Source organism: Lithobates pipiens, unplaced genomic scaffold (assembly GCF_037356315.1).
Source record: "Lithobates pipiens isolate NorthernLeopardFrog02 unplaced genomic scaffold, aLitPip1_a1.2 Scaffold_25, whole genome shotgun sequence".
NCBI classification, from domain to species: domain Eukaryota; kingdom Metazoa; phylum Chordata; class Amphibia; order Anura; family Ranidae; genus Lithobates; species Lithobates pipiens.
In genome coordinates this window covers 108,602,626-108,622,208 of record NW_027507787.1, presented here as the reverse complement: position 1 = coordinate 108,622,208, position 19,583 = coordinate 108,602,626, and the positions used below count along the sequence as shown (strand labels likewise).

The 19,583-nt window shown below is 44.0% G+C and overlaps 3 pseudogenes; all 3 read right to left on the bottom strand.

Annotated features, from left to right (window-relative positions):
* Nucleotides 1–102: 102 nt before the first annotated feature.
* LOC143931283 (5S ribosomal RNA) lies at nucleotides 103–221 on the bottom strand (annotated as a pseudogene).
* A 319-nt stretch (nucleotides 222–540) lies between these two features.
* On the bottom strand, nucleotides 541–659 carry LOC143931976 (5S ribosomal RNA; annotated as a pseudogene).
* Nucleotides 660–760: 101 nt separating this feature from the next.
* Nucleotides 761–879, bottom strand: LOC143932632 (5S ribosomal RNA; annotated as a pseudogene).
* Nucleotides 880–19,583: the final 18,704 nt, after the last annotated feature.

The following is a 19,583-nucleotide window of genomic DNA, read 5'->3' as shown; positions in this document are numbered from 1 at the left end:
AATCTCTTCAGGCACTTTCAACCCTCTTGACAAACGCCAAGATGGTCACCTTGGGAAACAAGTGAAAAAAAAAAACAGGTCAAGGCCAACAACATAAAAGGAAGCCTACAGCACCTAGTATTCCCAGGTGGTCTCCAATCCAGGTACTAGCAAGGCCCAACCCTGTTTAGCTTCTGAGATCAGAGGAGATCGGGCGCTTTCAGGGTTATGTGCCCATAGGCAATCTCTTTGGGCATTGTCAACCCTCTTGAAAAAAGCCAAGATAGTCACCTTGAGATACAAGCGAAAAAAAACAGGTCAATGTCAACAACATAAAAAGAAGAATACGGCACCTGGTATTCCAACGCCATCTCCCATCCAGGTACTAACTAGGCCCAACCCTTCTTAGCCTCAGAGAAGAGAAGAGATAGGGTTCATGCAGGGTGATGCTGCTATAAGCGATCTCTTTGGGCACTCTCAACCTTCTTGACAAATGCCAAGATGGTCACCTTGGGAAACAAGCAAAAAAAAAAACGAATCAACGCCAACAACATAAAAAGAAGCCTACAATAACTGGTATTCCCAGGTGGTCTCCCATCCAGGTACTAACCAGGCCCGACTCTTCTTAGCCTCCAAGATCAGACGAGATTGGGTGCTTTCAGAGTGATGTGGCCATAGGCAATCTCTTCAGGCACTCTCAACCCTCTTGACAAACACCAAGATGGTCACTTTGGGAAACAAGCGAAAAAAAAAACAGGTCAACGCCAACAACATTAAAAGAAGTCTACGACACCTGGTATTCCCAGGCGGTCTCCCATCCAGGTACTAACAAGGCCCGACTCTTCTTAGCCTCCAAGATCAAACGAGATTGGGTGCTTTCAGGGTGATGTGCCCGTAGGCTATCTCTTCAGGCACTTTCAACCCTCTTGACAAACGCCAAGATGGTCACCTTGGGAAACAAGCAAAAAAAATAAAAATAAGTCGGAAGCTAGAGACAATACGGCCCGAGTCCTCAATTTAATCCATGCGGCGCATGTACAGGGAAGGCCCTTGCTTATGTTGTCAACGGACGCGGAGAAGGCCTTTGACAGGGTGGCCTGGCACTTTATGTAGGCCACCCTGGAACATATAGGTCTTGGCTCCAACATGATGAGCTGGGTAATGTCGCTTTACTCCACGCCGTCGGCAGCGGTACGGGTGAACGAGTGGTGCTCGGACTCTTTCCCCATCACTAATGGGACGAGGCAGGGGTGCCGTCTGTCTCCCCTAATTTTTATTCTGACACTGGAACCACTTATGTGTCATGTTCGGAATGACCCGAATGTTACTGGCATATCCAAACCCTCGGCACACCACAAAATTGCGGCGTACACTGACGATCTATTTTTTTTCCGTCTCCAATCCACACATTTTGCTTCCCAATATACTTGCGTCTCTACAGCGATACGGCAGCCTATCAAACTATAAAATCAATTGCGCCAAGTCGGCTGTATTGAATATATCGGTCCCGGATGGTGAGGCCAAGAGGCTCCGCTCCGCTTTTAGATTCTACTGGGCTGAAAAATCTATATGTTACCTGGGCATTGACATCGCAGCGGATTTAGCGCAATTGTACCCGCTTAATTTTGTCCCTCTCCTGGATAGACTGAAATCTGATTTGGGAAACTGGCATGCTTTAACACTGACCTGGTTCGGGCGATGTAATGCATTCAAAATGACAGCCCTCCCGCGGATCTTATACATGTTCCAGACATTACCGATCCGGTTACCCCCAACTTTTTTCAGACAACTGCAGGTGCTGCTCCGGGACTTTATTTGGGCGTGCAAACCGCCCAGAGCCCGTTTGCAATAGCTTGCCAGACCAAAGGACTAGGGGGGTCTGGGTCTCCCAGATCTCAGACAATACTACAGAGTGACTCTGCTAGCGAGAGTCGTTGATTGCCATTGTAATGGCCCACACAAGCAGTGGGTGGAGATGGAGATTGAGGATGGATCCATTCCCCTATTGACCTCCCCGTGGCTCCTGTCCTCCCTACCAAAAGACCTCAGAGGTCACCCCGTAGTGGGAGCTACGTTGGCTGTTGTGCGGAGGTTGTTCCGCTGCACACACATTGCTCCCCTGCCATCACCAATGACTCCGGTTATAGGTAATCCAGACTTCCCACCGGGATTTACCAACAAGAAACTGCGACATTTGACAGTGGTGGGGAAACAGCGTCTGGGAGAGGTTTGGCCCTCGGGAGGGCTCCCGACCACGCAAACTGTCGCCGAGCTTTCTGACCCTCCGCTTGACTTGTTTAGTACTTATCAACTTCGTCACTTTCTTCTGGCCATACAAAGGGCCCCCTACACTCCTAGAGACCTGACACCCTATGAATCCATCTGTCACAAAAAGGGAACCTGTGCGACACACCCTCTCCCTCCTGTACAACCTACCCCCCACCATTTATCCACAAATGGGAGAGGGACTTAGGCATCACATTTACCCCACAACAGATAGGGAAGATCCTGACCTTAGTACATAAAGCTTCCATCGCAAACCAATATCAAGAATCAGGATACAAGATAGTCTCACGCTGGTATAGAGTCCCATACCTTCTGAATACAATGGATAGATCGATCCCGGATGTTTGTTGGAGGTGAAATTCAGATACAGGGACCATGGGACACCTTTTCTGGGCATGCCCGGCCTTGAGGAACTTTTGGGTTCCCAGCAGCGTGCCTTCTACACTTGACCGAACAGCCTGTTCGAAAATACAAAAAAACCCTCACAATGCAACTCCTGAATGCCGCCCGGGCCTGCATTCCCGCACTGTGGAGGCAGCCTCAGCCCCCATCCAAGGTGCTGTGGTATTCCAAAGTCAATCATATTCTCCAGATGGAAGAATTGACCGCCACCCTTCACAACACTGAAGAGGCTGTTAGTGTTACATGGAGGCCCTGGAGGTATTTTACTGGTACTCGAGACTACATTCGGGAGGTGAGCAGTGCCTCTGTCCCAGAAAACGACTGAAAATCTAACGTTTACCTACGTAGGCCATGTCTGCCCTGGGTGGCATTCCCTTCCTCCCTTTTTGTCTTTATTTTTCTTTTTTTCCCTGCCGCATTCCCCCCACCTCCTTTCTCTCCGTCTTTGCACTCTCTTCTTCCCCCGTCCTCCCTTTTGACTATGCCTTGTCTCCTTACTAGCCTTTGGGACCCAGAAGAACCCCAGGGTTCTGGACATGCCCGGCTCATATTTTACTCTGGTTCACGTAGGTCATGATAAGCTGGCTCGCTGTGGTCCCAGTTGTTCTCCATGATTACATTTGTCCGAACGGAGCTGCACTAGTCATACTGTACTACATGTCGGAGGTGGGGTTTCTCTCTTTTCTGCATGAAACTGTAGGACTCCCCTCTGAGAACCCAGAGTTATTTGGCTGCCTATTTTTTGTTACCATGTAATGGTGACCCTGGGTCATGGTGTATGGTTGACTGTTATATTTATGTTGTTTTACTTAATAAAAGAATAATAAAAATAAAAAAAAATAAGTCAATGCCAACAACTTAAAACTAAAGCCTATGGCATCGAGAAATCCCAGGCGGTCTCCCATCCAGGTACTAACCATGTCCCAACCCTGCTTAGCCTCTGAGATCAAATGCACGCTCAACCCTCTTGACAAACGCCAAGATGGTCACCTTGGTAAACAAGCGAAAATAAACAGGTAAACGCCAACAACATAAAAAGAAGCCTACGGCGCCTGGTATTCACAGATGGTCTCCCATACAGGTATTAACCAGGCCGTACACTGCTAGGCCTCCGAGATCAGATGAGATTGTGCGCTTTCAGGGTGATGTGGCCATAGGTGTTCTATTTAGACACTCTCAACCCTCTTGACAAATAGCAAGATGGTTATCTTGGGAAACAAGTGAAAAAAAACAGGTCAACGCCAACAACATAGACCCTGGCGGTCTCCCATCTGACCCAGACCCTGCTTAGCCTCTGAGATCGGGCGCTTTCAGGGTGATGTGACCTCAGGCGAACGCTTTGGGACATACTCAAAACTCTTGACTGATGCTAAAATGGTCACCTTGGGAAACAAGCGAAAGAAAAACAGGTCAAAGCCAACAATATAAAAAGATTCCTACGGCACCTTTAATTAGGTACTATCCAGGCCGGACCCTGCTTAGCCTCTGAGATCAGATGAGATCGGGCGCTTTCAGGGGGATGTGGTCATAGGAGATTTCTTTGGGCTCTCCCAGCCCTCTTGACAAATGCCAAGATGATCACCTTGGGAAACAAGTGGAAAAAAAAACCATGTCAACGCCAACAACATAAAAAGAATCCTACGACACCTGGTATTCCCAGTTGGTCTCCCACCCAGTTACTAATCAGGCCGGACAATGCTTAGCCTCCGAGATCAGACAAGATCAGGCACTTTCAAGGTGATGGGGCCATAGGCGATCTCTTTGGGCACTCTCAACCATCTTGACAAACGCCAACATGGTCATCTTGGGAAACAAGTGAAAAAAACCAAGTCATTGCCAACAGTTTCCTTGCCTGAAATAGGCATCTCAGAACTGCCAACTAATCCCAGGAGACAATACTTCGCCTCCATCCTGGTGGAGGTTCCAAACACCCGATCAATGGTTCCTGTCACCTCTGTCCAGTAGCGGATCAACTTCGGGCATCTCCAAAACATGTGCATCATGTCTCCCACCATGTTCCCGCACCGGGGGCAACTTGCGTCCGGCCGTTCGGCCAAACTGAAAAAGTTTACGAGGAGCATAATAGGTTCTATATAATAAGATCAGATGTGTCATCCTCTGTGACGAGAGCCATAATTCACCACAGGCAGGATTCCTGTGGCCAAGTATAGCTCACCCGGCCTTGTATAGTGTGTTGCGGTGGTCAGGGAAAGAGGACGATAGGCAGGGACAGTGTCTTTACTGCTTGGGAACCTAGCACTTTTACAGTGGGTGTTAGTGCCTCCTGCACAGTACACACCTGAAGCTACCCTTTATTACTGGTGTTCAATTTCTGCAATACATGCATCTGCAGTGGAAAAGTTAGAGTGGGTGTTGTGTGCCTCCTGCACAGTATACACCTTATTGCTGGTGTTCTGTTTCTGTAATACAGGAACCTAGCACTGTTACAGTGCTAGGGTGTACAGAGAAGCTGGTATATATAGAAGACTACAGCATACAGAAGAAAGGCTAGTGAATACAGAATACAGACTCGTGTATGTAGATAGGCTTGAGTATACAGAGATGCTAGAGTAAACAGTGAGACTGGGGTACACAGAGAGGCTAGTTTAAAGAGAGGCTAGTATATACAAAGATGTTAGTGTATATAGAGAGGTTAGTGTATAGAGAGAGTCGAGTGTATACAGAAAGGACAGTGCATATAGAGAAGCTAGTGTATACAGAAGACAGGCTTGGGTATACATCAAAGATGACAGTGTATACAGAAAACTGGGTAGTGCATGCAGAGAGTCTATCTTACAGAGATGCAAGGTTGTACAGAGAAGCTAGTATATATAGAAGACAGAAGAAAGGCTAGTGAATACAGAATACAGACTCGTGTATGCAGATAGGCTTGAGTATACAGCGATGCTAGAGTAAACAATGAGGCTGGGGTACACAGAGAGGCTAGTTTAAAGAGAAGCTAGTATATACAAAGATGTTAGTGCATATAGAGAGGTTAGTGTATAGAGAGAGTCGAGTGTATACAGATAGGACAGTGCATATAGAGAGACTAGTGTATACAGAAGACAGGCTGGTGTATTCTAGCTAGTATTTACAGTCTAGTGTATGCAGAAGACAGACTGTGGTATACAGAGAGTTTAGTGTATTCAGAGAGTCTAGTGTATACAGTCGGCGAGTGTATACATAAGACTGGCTAGTTTACACAGTGTTTACAGAGATGCAAGGGTGTACAGAGAAGCTGGTATATATAGAAGACTACAGCATACAGAAGAAAGGCTAGTGAATACAGAATACAGACTCGTGTATGTAGAAAGGCTTGAGTATACAGAGATGCTAGAGTAAACAGTGAGGCTGGGGTACACAGAGAGGCTAATTTAAAGAGAGGCTAGTATATACAAAGATGTTAGTGTATATAGAGAGGTTAATGTATAGAGAGGGTCGAGAGTATACAGAAAGGACAGTGCATATAGAGAAACTAGTGTATACAGAAGACAGGCTTGGGTATACATCAAAGATGACAGTGTATACAGAAGACTGGGTAGTGCATACAGAGAGTCTAGTGGGTAAAGAAGACAGGCTGGTGTATTCTAGCTAGTTTTTACAGTCTAGTGTATACAGAAGACAGGCTGTGGTATACAGAGGGTTTAGTGTATTCAGAGAGTCTAGTGTATACAGTCGGTGAGTGTATACATAATACTGGCTAGTTCAGACAGTTTTTACAGAGATGCAAGGTTGTACAGAGAAGCTAGTATATATAGAAGACAGAAGAAAGGCTAGTGAATACAGAATACAGACTCGTGTATGCAGATAGGCTTGAGTATACAGCGATGCTAGAGTAAACAATGAGGCTGGGGTACACAGAGAGGCTAGTTTAAAGAGAAGCTAGTATATACAAAGATGTTAGTGTATATAGAGAGGTTAGTGTATAGAGAGAGTCGAGTGTATACAGATAGGACAGTGCATATAGAGAAACTAGTGTATACAGAAGACAGGCTTGGGTATACATCAAAGATGACAGTGTATACAGAAGACTGGGTAGTGCATACAGAGAGTCTAGTGGGTAAAGAAGACAGGCTGGTGTATTCTAGCTAGTTTTACAGTCTAGTGTATACAGAAGACAGGCTGTGGTATACAGAGGGTTTAGTGTATTCAGAGAGTCTAGTGTATACAGTCGGTGAGTGTATACATAATACTGGCTAGTTCAGACAGTTTTTACAGAGATGCAAGGTTGTACAGAGAAGCTAGTATATATAGAAGACAGAAGAAAGGCTAGTGAATACAGAATACAGACTCGTGTATGCAGATAGGCTTGAGTATACAGCGATGCTAGAGTAAACAATGAGGCTGGGGTACACAGAGAGGCTAGTTTAAAGAGAAGCTAGTATATACAAAGATGTTAGTGCATATAAAGAGGTTAGTGTATAGAGAGAGTCGAGTGTATACAGATAGGACAGTGCATATAGAGAGACTAGTGTATACAGAAGACAGGCTTGGGTATACATCCAAGCTGACAGTGTATACAGAAGACTGGGTAGTGTATACAGAGAGTCTAGTGTATACAGAAGACAGGCTGTGGTATACAGAGGGTTTAGTGTATTACAGAGATGCAGGGGTGTACAGAGAAGCTAGTATATATAGAAGACTACAGCATACAGAAGAAAGGCTAGTGAATAAAGAATAAAGGCTGGCTTCTACGGAGAGGCTAGTGTATGCAGAACACTATCTAGGGTATATAGAGAGGCTAGATTATACAGAGAGGCTAGTGCATAGAGTATATAGAAGCCTGGTTAGTGTATACAGGGAAGCTAGTGTGTACAGAAGAAAGGCTAGACAGGCTATAAGAGAGACACGTTTTTACAGAAGACAGTTTGGGGTATACAGAGATGCTAGTTTATACAGAGAGACTAATGTATACAGAAGACAGGCTAGGGCATACAGAAGACAGAAGACGGGCTAGTGTATTCAGAACATAGGCTAGTGTATATCGAAGACAAGCTATTGTATGCAAAGACCGGCTAGTGTAAACATGCTGGTGTATATAGAGAGGCTAGTGAATTTAGAGGGTAGGCTAAGTGATAACAGAAGACAATCTGGGCTATACAGAGACATTTCATCATTTCATCTAGCTCACATCTCTAATGGAGTTTGTCTCATTGCCATGTTATGCCTTTTCATTCTTATGCTAAATATAGATTATACTCACTACACGATTTTAATCATCCACATCAAGCATGCAATAAAACTATCATACATATAAATAAACCATGTACTCTTTTGCTCTATTTTGCATATTTGTAATTCCAACATCAACTTTCACATTGAGTATGTGACAGTCCTGACACACCATCCTGACTTATTTTTCTTTATTTCTTATTAGAAATAGAGAGTACTATCTCAAAATCCGGTTAAATCTATTCACTTCGATGAGTTCTACCGCTAATTGTACGGTAATGCAAAATGTATCTCTCTGCACTATGATCTTAATCATAATAATAATAATAATAATAGGATTGTCTAATGCAAAGATCAACTAGTCTAATATAAGCTTTCTCATTGGTACCGGCATATTCTTTAAATTTAGACTAAAGCAACTATTTCTCGGACATTTTCAAGCTAAGCTTTCAATCTCTTACCTTTGAAAAGCGATACTTCCTCCCTACAACATTAAGCCATTTAAATGTCCTATTGGTCGCCTATATTATACAACTCTCTGAAAAGCCTATATGTAGAGAATAAAACTAGTCTTACATCTTAATAAAACAGTTTTATTGCTCAACCAGTATCAGCTGTCATGACAAATAAACGTTTCCACTGTTTGACTCTATTTTCTGTATTACTTCTTTTTCTCCACCTTAACTGTCACAGTTAAAACACAGTGACAAAACATTTCTTTTTACCGCAGCAAAATGTGAGAAAAGCAGTGTAAGCCGTCTTTCTGCCATATGCTTCAGAAATTTAATGTACCGCTTTTAAATCCATATCAATTCCACATAACCGCGAACCGTCTTACAATTTTAACATTTACTGATAGCAATTACTGATATTACATTATGACTATACCAGTGGAAAAGGACCGCGTTATGGAACTGTGAAATTAATCATAATCTCAGCGTTAATTTAGCTGATAAATTCACGATTTACTCAACGATTTACTCAACGATTTAAACTTAGATTTTTTTCATTCTAAGTCTATTTAATCTTAAATAATTTATACTATATTCTACTGTACTCTTAAATTATGTACTGTTGTTCTGTATTTTAGCCGTTCTCATATTTTGTTTTATGTTGCAACCATCGAATCTCATTGCTATTCCGACATTCTGCCTTAATGAGGATATTACCCTTTTGTGTATTCACGTTATCTCGACCTATATGCCTCAATATTTTCCTAATTTGTTTTGCTATACTTATTATTATTATATTATAGAGATTATTAACTCTAAATCATTGTAAACCTAACCATAGTTATAATGTCTACAGCTAATTTTACGTTAAAGCAAAAGTCACACAAAACCATCTTTTTAAATCCTTTTACACACTGCACATAAGAGCAATGCAACCATCTCTCGCGACCTCTATGCAATAGGATTCTCTTTCTGACTCTATTTTGTGTATTACTTCTTCTCCACATTAACTGTCGCACTGATAACCATTTGTAACACCTAACACTTGCAACACATTTTTTAACAGCAGCAAAATGTGAGAAAAGCAGTGGGGCGGTTTACTTGATTGAGAAGTGGTTGCAGTAGCAAAGCATAGCAATACAGTTTGATTACATTAATAACACATAATGCAACTATTTTACATTCACCTCATGCATACATCCTAATGTAAGCTGTCTATCACTATTAATGTTCATGGTTACTGATACATTATGCCGATAAGCAGTGGAAACGGAAAACAGTCAGTGTAAGCCGTCTTCGTGCGTTACAAAATTAATGGAACGATTTAAACGTTGGAATTTTCAAGCTACGTCAATTTACTATTAAATACCCTTTAGCTGCTTAGCTCACACTTTGCTGTATGTAGCCGCGTTTACATGTAAGTAACCAATGGGGATTGACATTTCATGTCCATCTCACATCTCTAATGCAATTTGCCTCTTTGCCATGTCATACTTTTCCATTTATTATACCTTCTCATCCGATAGAAACCTAGTCGTTGCTGATATTTCATGATTGCAGCAATCATCTCATCTAATTGCTATTCCTACAATATGATCATTTCTCAATCATTTTGAAGCTACTGCAAGTAACGCTTCCGATCTCTTTTATATATTAAGTAATATTTAGCTGCTTAGCTCACACTTTGCTGTATGTAGCCACGTTAACTGTATTAATGGTTACATGTAAATAACCAATGGGGATTGACATTTCATCTCTAATTCACATTCACATTTCTAATGCAGTTTGTCTCTTTTGCCATGTCATACTTTGCCAGTTATTATACGTTCTCATCCTTAAAGACACGTAAGGATCCTGAAAACGATAGAAACCTAGTCACGTCCTTGCTGATATTTCATGATTACAGCAATCATCTCATCTAATTGCTATTCCGACATTCTGCCTTGGAATTACTTTGCAACGCTCTATTGAACAATGTAAAGGTAAGCTATATATTTTGTGTATTTCCACTTAAACTCGACCTGTATATACTGTCTCAATATTATCCTTTCTAATTTTGCTAAATTCGATTATAGAGTTTGCTATGTCTAAATCCAGGTTACCTACTCTCCTTTATTACGTATACTGCTAATTTTAGGATAATACAAAACCATCTTATTGCTTCTTTGAACGCTGCACATATTAAGAGTAATGCAATGCTACCGATGGGAACAGTTTAATTGCTCTTCTCACATTTAGCTGGTATCTCTCTCTATAAGAAACTGAATTTGTACCACAACGATCACTCATCTAATATCAGTCCACTCAGTGCTACCGGGATAACTTTTACTTTTAGAGTAATGAAATGATTTCTCAGTCATTTTGAAGCTACTACAAGTAACGCTTCCGATCTTTTTTCAACTGCAATACTTTATCTCTGATATGTTAAGTAATATTTAGCTGCTTAGCTCACACTTTGCTGTATGTAGCCGCGTTAACTGCATTAATGGTTACATGTAAATAACCAATGGGGATTGACATTTCATGTCTATCTCACATCTCTAATGCAATTTGTCTCTTTGCCATGTCATACTTTGCCAGTTATTATACTTACTCATCCTTAAAGACACGTAAGGATCCTGAAAAACGATAGAAACCTTGTCACGTCGTTGCTGATATTTCATGATTACAGCAATCATCTCATCTAATTGATATTCCGACATTCTGCTTTGGTATTACTTTGCAACGCTCTATTGAACAATGTAAAGGTAAGCTAGATATTTTGTGTATTTCCACTTAAACTCGACTTTTATATACTGTCTCAATATTATCCGTTCTAATTTTGCTAAATTAGATTGTAGAGTTTGCTATGTCTAAATATATGTTACCTACTCACCTTTATTACGTATACTGCTAATTTTAGGGTAATACAAAACCATCTTATTGCTTCTTTACACGCTGCACGTATGAAGAGTAATGCAATGCTACCGTGAACAGTTTAATTGCTCGTTTCACATTTAGCTGGTATCTCTCTGCTATAGGAAACTGAATTTGTATTACAACGATCTAATATCAGTCCACTCAGTGCTACCTGGATAACTTTTACATTTAGAGTAATGAAATGATTTCTCAGTCATTTTGGAGCTACTGCAACTAACGCTTCCGATCTCATTTCGACTGCAATACTTAATCTCTGCTATTGCAGAATATTTAGCTGAATATTTAGCTGCTTTGCTGTACGTAGCCGTGGGGATTGGCATTTCATCTCTAATTCATATTCACAATTCTAATGCAGTTTGTCTTTTTGCCATGGCATCCTCTGCCCGTTATTATCCTTTCTCATCCTTATGCTATATTTGGGGTATATTCACTACATGATTAAAGACACGTAATGAACCTGATTGATAAAAACCTACACACGTCGTTGCTGTTATTTAGTGTATTTCCACTTAAACCCGACCTGTATATACTGTCTCAATATTAATTTTAGAGTTATTTTGCTATATTTATTATTAGAATAAACAGATTACTATCTCTAAATCCTGGTAAACCAGCTCACACTTAACCATCTTATTTCTACCTTACACGCAGCACATATTAACATATTAACATTTAGCCGGTATCTCTCTGCAATAGTAAACGAAATGTGTAGATCACTCATCTAATATCGTCTTTTCAGTGCTACCGGAACAACTTTTAAATTTAGAGTAATGCAACGATTTCTCAGTTTTATGATACTACTGCAACTAACGCTTTGGATCTCTTTCCTGATAAATTACGCTCTGCAATATAGCAAGCCTGCATACACTAGCCTCCCTTTGTAACCCAACTTCTCTCTCTGTATACCTTAGCCTCCATCTCTTGCATAAACCAGGACCTTCTTCTGTATAATCTAGCCTATCTGTATACACTAGCCTGTCTTTTGTACACATTAGGCTCTCTGTGTAAACTAGCCGGTCTACTGTATACACTAGTCCATCTGTATACACTAGCAAGTCTGCATACTCCTGCCTCTCTGTGTAACCTAGCCTCTCTCTCTCTCTGTATACCCTAGCCTCCATCTCTGCATACCCAGGACGTTCTTCTGTATAATCTAGCCTATCTGTATAAACTAGCCTGCCTTTTGTACACATTAGCCTCTCTGTATAAACTAGACGGTCTACTGCATACACTAGTCCATCTGTATACACTAGCAAGTCTGCATACTCCTGCCTCTCTGTGTAACCCAGCCTCTCTCTCTCTCTCTCTCTCTCTCTCTCTCTCTCTCTCTGTATACCCTAGCCTCCATCTCTGCATACCCAGGACGTTCTTCTGTATAATCTAGCCTATCTGTATACACTAGCCTGTCTTTTGTACACATTTGCCTCTCTGTATAAACTAACCGGTCTTCTGTATACACTAGTCCGCCTGTATACACTAGCAAGTATGCATACTCTAGCCTCTCTCTCTGTATACCCTAGCCTCCATCTCTGCATACCCAGGACGTTCTTCTGTTTAATCTAGTCTATCTGTATACACTAGCCTGTCTTTTGTACACATTAGCCTCTCTGTATAAACTAGCCGGTCCTGTGTATACACTAGTCCTTCTGTATACACTAGCAAGTCTGTGTAACCAAGCCTCTCTCTCTGCATACCCTAGCCTCCATCTCTTGCATAAACCAGGACCTTCTTCTGTATAATCTAGCCTATCTGTATACACTAGCCTGTCTTTTGTACACATTAGCCTATCTGTGTAAACTAGCCGGTCTACTGTATACACTAGTCCATCTGTATACACTAGCAAGTCTGCATACTCCTGCCTCTCTGTGTAACCCAGCCTCTCTCTCTCTGTATACCATAGCCTCCATCTCTGCATACCCAGGACGTTCTTCTGTATAATCTAGCCTATCTGTATAAACTAGCTTGTCTTTTGTACACATTAGCCTCTCTGTATAAACTAGCCGGTCCTCTGTATACACTAGTCCGTCTGTATACACTAGCAAGTCTGTGTAACCAAGCTTCTCTCTCTGCATACCCTAGCCTCCATCTCTTGCATAACCAGGACCTTCTTCTGTATAATCTAGCCTATCTGTATAAACTAGCCTGTCTTTTGTACACATTAGCCTCTCTGTATAAACTAGCCGGTCTACTGTATACACTAGTCCATCTGTATACACTAGCAAGTCTGCATACTCCTGCCTCTCTGTGTAACCCAGCCTCTCTCTCTCTCTCTCTGTATACCCTAGCCTCCATCTCTGCATACCCAGGATGTTCTTCTGTATAATCTAGCCTATCTGTATAAACTAGCCTGTCTTTTGTACACATTAGCCTCTCTGTATAAACTAGCTGGTCTTCTGTATACACTAGTCCGTCAGTATACACTAGCAAGTCTGCATACTCTAGCCTCTCTGTGTAACACAGTCTCTCTCTCTGTATACCCTAGCCTCCATCTCTGCATACCCAGGACGTTCTTCTGTATAATCTAGCCTATCTATATACACTAGCCTGTGTTGTGTACACTTTAGCCTCTCTGTATAAACTAGCCGGTCTTCTGCATACACGAGTCTCTCTGTAGACCCTTGGATGTCTTTTGTATACACTAGCTGCTCTTTATACATTAGCTCTCTGTATACCCAAGCCTCTCTGTATACACTAGTCCGTCTGTATACACTAGCAAGTCTGCATACTCTAGCCTCTCTGTGTAACACAGTCTCTTTCTCTGTATACCCTAGCCTCCATCTCTGCATACCCAGGACGTTCTTCTGTATAATCTAGCCTATCTATATACACTAGCCTGTGTTTTGTACACTTTAGCCTCTCTGTATAAACTAGCCGGTCTTCTGCATACACGAGTCTCTCTGGAGACCCTTGGATGTCTTTTGTATACACTAGCTGCTCTTTATACATTAGCTCTCTGTATACCCAAGCCTCTCTGTATACACTAGTCCGTCTGTATACACTAGCAAGTCTGCATACACCAGCCTCTCTGTGTAACCCAGCCTCTCTCTCTGCATACCCAAGATGTTCTTCTCTATAATCTAGCCTATTTGTATACACTAGCCTATCTTTTGCACACATTTGCCTCCCTATATAAACTAGCCGGCCTTCTGTATACCCTAGTCCGTCTGTATACACTAGCAAGTATGCATACTCTAGCCTCTCTCTCTGTATACCCTAGCCTCCATCTCTGCATACCCAGGACATTCTTCTGTATAATCTAGCCTATCTGTATACACTAGTGTATACAGACAGACTAGTGTATACAGAGGACCGGCTAATGTGTACAAAAGACAGGCTAATGTATACAGATAGTAATATGAGGGACACTCCTCACCCCCGCCCCCACCTACCAGATCTGACTTTCATCCCCTTGCCCTCTCTGCCCCGGTCATCTGGTGGCAGTTTTATGCACTCCCTGGCCCCCACCCATTCATAATCCTTACCGACCTTTCCTTCCGCTGCTCACAGGAACACACTGGATGACTTGTCTAATTAACCAACTTGTACAAGACACCGCTAGCCTCCTGTCTGACACCGGTCCCCCTTGGAGGCTTTACCCCTCACTGTTTGGGTGGTCCCTGCCTCTCCCTGGATGCTCCACATATACCACAACGACATTGTCAGAGGGGCACCACTTGACAGGACACGGGGCTGTCATGCCGGTGGCATCTCCCATTGGAGGAAGGGATGATAGCCCCAACCCCTTGGCAGCAGGTTCTTTCATGTACAGACCAGGGCGGCTCATCTTCCCTTCTGGAGTCTTTACCTTAGATGGGGGAGTTGCACTTTGGGGGATCTGAGTGATACCTAGTGCGCTGTACTGGAAGGGCTTGATATTCCCGCATATGTGTCCCCTCCCCCTGGTTGCGCCCCTCGTCCCCCCCTCTGGCTCCCACCTACTCTTTGCCGACATTGCCTTCTGCAGCTTTTGGGGACCCTGGATGACTTATTTATTGAGCCTATTGGTACAAGACACTGCTTCCCTCCAGGGTGACTCTGGACCCCCCTGGAGGATTTACCCCTTACTGTTTGGGCAGTCCCAGCCTCCCTCTGGATGCTCTACACAGCCCCCGATGGCGATGCAGGAGAGACACTAATTGGCGGGCCCCAGGACTGCTGCTCGGGTGAAGTCTCCCGTTGGATGGAGGGATGGTGGCCCCAGCCCCTTGCCTGCCAGATTTTCCATGCACCGACCAGGGCTGCTCCTCTTTCATCATGATGTGGTGACCATGGAGGGGAGGAGTTGAAATTTATGGGGTCTGGGTGTTTGCTGGTGGGAGTGCGCTAAAGGACTTGACATTTCCGCATGGTTTTCCCCTCTCCCCTGTTTCCCACCCTTCCCTTCCCTCCTTTCCCTACCCCTTTCCCCCCTTCTACTCCCCCTTTCCCTGCCCCTTTTCCCCCGGGGCGTGGACGGGGGAGAGGGGGTAAGAAGAGGACAATCTGCCAAAGGGAGCAATGGATTTGTTCGGGGACTGCATGTACTTTAGGGGATTGGGACGGGGGGTGGTGGATCCCATTCTGTGATGCCTTTTCTGTTGTGACAGGCTCCCTCGTGCATGCCTACGTTTAGGGCGAGCCGAGGAGACCCCTCAGTGCTGACAGTTATATGCTCTACCTCTGTTTTGGTTATACTATTGTTTTTTGGTTCTATGATGTTACTGATTGTCTTTTATTTGCATACCAGTATCAGACGTGACATTTACCACTGCCGGGACTGGGGGGACTAGGATTCGGGGGCTCCCTCTTGACCTGTCTACCCACCAACCCAAGTAGGACAGCGCTTTAAACCCAGTGTACATCTGGTAAGCGCTATAGCATAATTGTGCTGTTTTAGTATACCCTTCCTGTACTGTTGAGTGCGGACAACCCTTAATTTCCCTCTCCCCCTGGGGTTGAGGTGCCCGGCCTCTTTTTCCCTTTACCTTTCCTTCCATTTGCCCTTCCTTTCTCCCCCTTAGTTCCCGCCATGCATTACCTACCCAAAACCTACCTTGGTTCAACTTTCTTTGCTTTTCTCTGACGTCCCCCTCCCCCTCCCCGAGGAGCGAAGGCAGACTCAGTCAAGGTCACCTCTCTAAACGTTAAGGGACTGAACTCCCCTGAAAAACGGTGGATCCTCCTGTGAGAACTGAAGACTTCCTGTACTGATGTGGCCTTTATACAAGAAACACATTTTAAAAATACTAGCCTCCCCTTTCTATGGTTGAGATCCTTCCCTAAGGTCTACCACTCTACTAACCCCTCCTCTAAGACCAAGGGAGTCTCCATTCTGATCTCTAGCAGGCTCCCCTGGGTTCTCCAGGATTCTCTGGTGGACCCTGGGAGCCGATATCTTTTTCTTAGGGGCCACATTGGAGAGCGCCTTTTTACATTTGCCACTGTGTACGCTCCCAATGATCACCAAGACACGTTCCTCGGAACTACCCTGCACAGATTATGTGACTTTCGGGAGGGCCTGTTGATATTAGGTGGGGACTTTAATGTCCCCTTTCGCCATCGGTTGACACTTCTGCCTCTTTCTCCTCGCTCCTCATTTCCTCTAGAAAGCGGATTACTAAGTGTTTACTGAATGACCAATTAGTTGATGTCTGGCGTCTGCAACACTCTGGGGAAAGGGACTACTCTTTTTGCTCTTCCCCTCACAAATCATACTTGAGGATAGACTTCTTCTTGATTCCACATGACCAACTGCACTTGGTGAGCTCTTCCTCCATCGGCCATATAACTTGGTCCGACCACGCTCCTGTAGCCCTTACCTACACCCTCTCTAGGAACCCATCACCTAGGTCTCTATTCTGGCACCTTAATGAGAGCCTTCTCCAGATACCGGAAGTTTTAGCAGATGTGACCAGGGAATTGGACCTTTATTTCCAAGAAAACTAAACGCAGGACTGTGACCCGGGGATAATTTGGGAGGCTCACAAGTCAGTACTCCGCAGGGTACTTATCAGGCACGGGGCGCGCATCAAACAAACATGGAAGGAACAGCTTGCTAATCTGTTTCGTGAACTTGCCTCTGTGGAAGCGAAACATAAACATGCCCCCTCACGGACCTTAGAGATTGAATTCGGGACACTCCGTACCCATATTGCTGACCTACTCCATTATAAAGCGAAAGCGGCACTCCAGTTTTGTCGTAAACTGACGTAGGAGTCAGGGGACAAATGCGGAAAAATCTTAGCCAGGTCGGTAAAGGAGTTGAAATCTGGCTCTTACATACCACAGTTGATAGATGAGAATGGCCAGAGGGCCTCTACCCCAACCCAAATAGCCGAAGTCTTTGAAAAATGTTACTCTGATCTCTACAACCTGCCCGATTCAGGGTCTGGACAGGACAATATAGACAGATATGTAACCGGTTCTGGTCTACCAACCCTCTCATCGGAATCACGGGAGTACTTGGAGGACCCGATCACACTGGAAGAAGTCCAGACAGCCGTGGGACCTCCGAAGGTGGGTAAGGCTCCGGGCCCTGACGGATATACCGCACAATACTTTAAGACCTTCCTCCCTATTCTCGGCCCGCGCTTGGTGAATTTATTTAATACTCTGAGCTCGAATGGGGATTTTCCTGAGGATACCCTTAGAGCCCACATCTCGTTGATACCTAAGGAGGGCAAAGACCCGGGCCTATGTGGGAGCTACAGACCCATTTCCCTCCTAAATTCGGTCCTAAAACTATTCTCTAAAATCCTCGCCACGTGATTGGCACATCACTTGCAGTCCCTTATACATATTGACCAGTTAGGTTTTATTCCCACCAGGGAAGATAGGAACAACACCATTAAGGTGCTTACCCTGATCCATAAAGCAAAGTCATCTGGGACCCCTTGTCTTTTCATGAGTACTGATGCCGAGAAGGCTTTTGATCGGGTGAAATGGACAATGATGTTCTCGGTCCTTCGCCATATAGGTCTGAGTGAACGGATGCTGGCATGGATAAGTAAGATATACTCACGCCCCTTCAGCTCAAGTCAAAGCGAATGGGGTTCTCTCATCTCCCCTTGACATCGGGAATGGGACCAGACAAGGTTGCCCCCTGTCGCCCCTATTATTCGCACTGTCATTGGAACCCTTTCTCTCCACAATTCGACAAAACTCAGACATAACGGGACTCCAAATGGGTACTATTGAGTGCAAGATATCTGCCTACACGGATGACATGCTGTTCTCGCTGACGAATCCCAGAGTTTCCTTGCCAAATCTCCTTCGGGAATTCCAGATATACGTGATACTTCTTGAAATCAAAGGCCATGGGGGTTACAGTCCCCCCGCAAACGTTAATAGACTTGCAGTCCAATTTTCGATTTAAATGGACCCATACAGCCCTTAAGTACTTAGGTACTTACATTCCACCGGACATCGTGCGTACGTTTATGTTGAACTTCCCCCCACCCCTTGTCACTAAGATCCGCGGTTTGCTTCACGGGTGGCATTCTGGCCTCCATTCCTGGTTCAGGAGATGCAATCTCATTAAAATGAACATACTCCCTAAATTTACTTATCTTTTCCAAGCTCTCCTGGTCCAGATTCCAGTCCCGTTTTTTAAGCAAGCTCAATCCTTGCTCACTCAATTTAACTGGGCCCACAAAAATCCCAGACTTAAGCGGTCACAGCTGACATTGTCTAAACAACAGGGAGGGTTGGTTCTCCCTGACTTGCGACGCTACTACCTGGCCTCCCATCTGGGTCGTGTATTGGACTGGAATCGAAACAAACTTTCTAAGCTCACTCCCGAATTCCGCTAAGAAGCGCCATGTGGTGCTATAAGTATTTACCCACAGAATTTATGTCACATCCCACTATAGGGGCTTAGTTGAAAGTCAGTCACCTGATCGCTACCCAAAACACACTCACGTCTTTGACTTCCCTATTCCCTATATGTGGCCATCCAACCTTTGAACTGGGGACCCACTTAGAAATTCCAACCTAGACAATGCATCTAAATTCGTCATTGATGGAAAATGGCCTTCTTTCTCAACCCTAACAGATCCGACAGGGCTTTTTCAACTGCCTTTTTGGAGAGCGGCGCAACGACATCATTTTCTCCATTCCATCCCCAATCCTCAAATGTTCGCCCGCCCTCAGACGGAGTTTGAGACTCTATGCAGGAGCGAAGGCCCTTTGGCCCACATTCTCTCTCAAACAGATTACCCACACTTAACCTGTCTGTCCAACTGGGAAAAGGACCTTAATTGCTAATTTTCCCCAGCACAGAGACAACGCATTATCACTTTGGCTCTCAAAATGTCGCTGTGCACGAAGATACAGGAGACGAATTTTAAACTTCTCACCAGGTGGTATTTGACACCATCAAAGCTGCAGAAATGT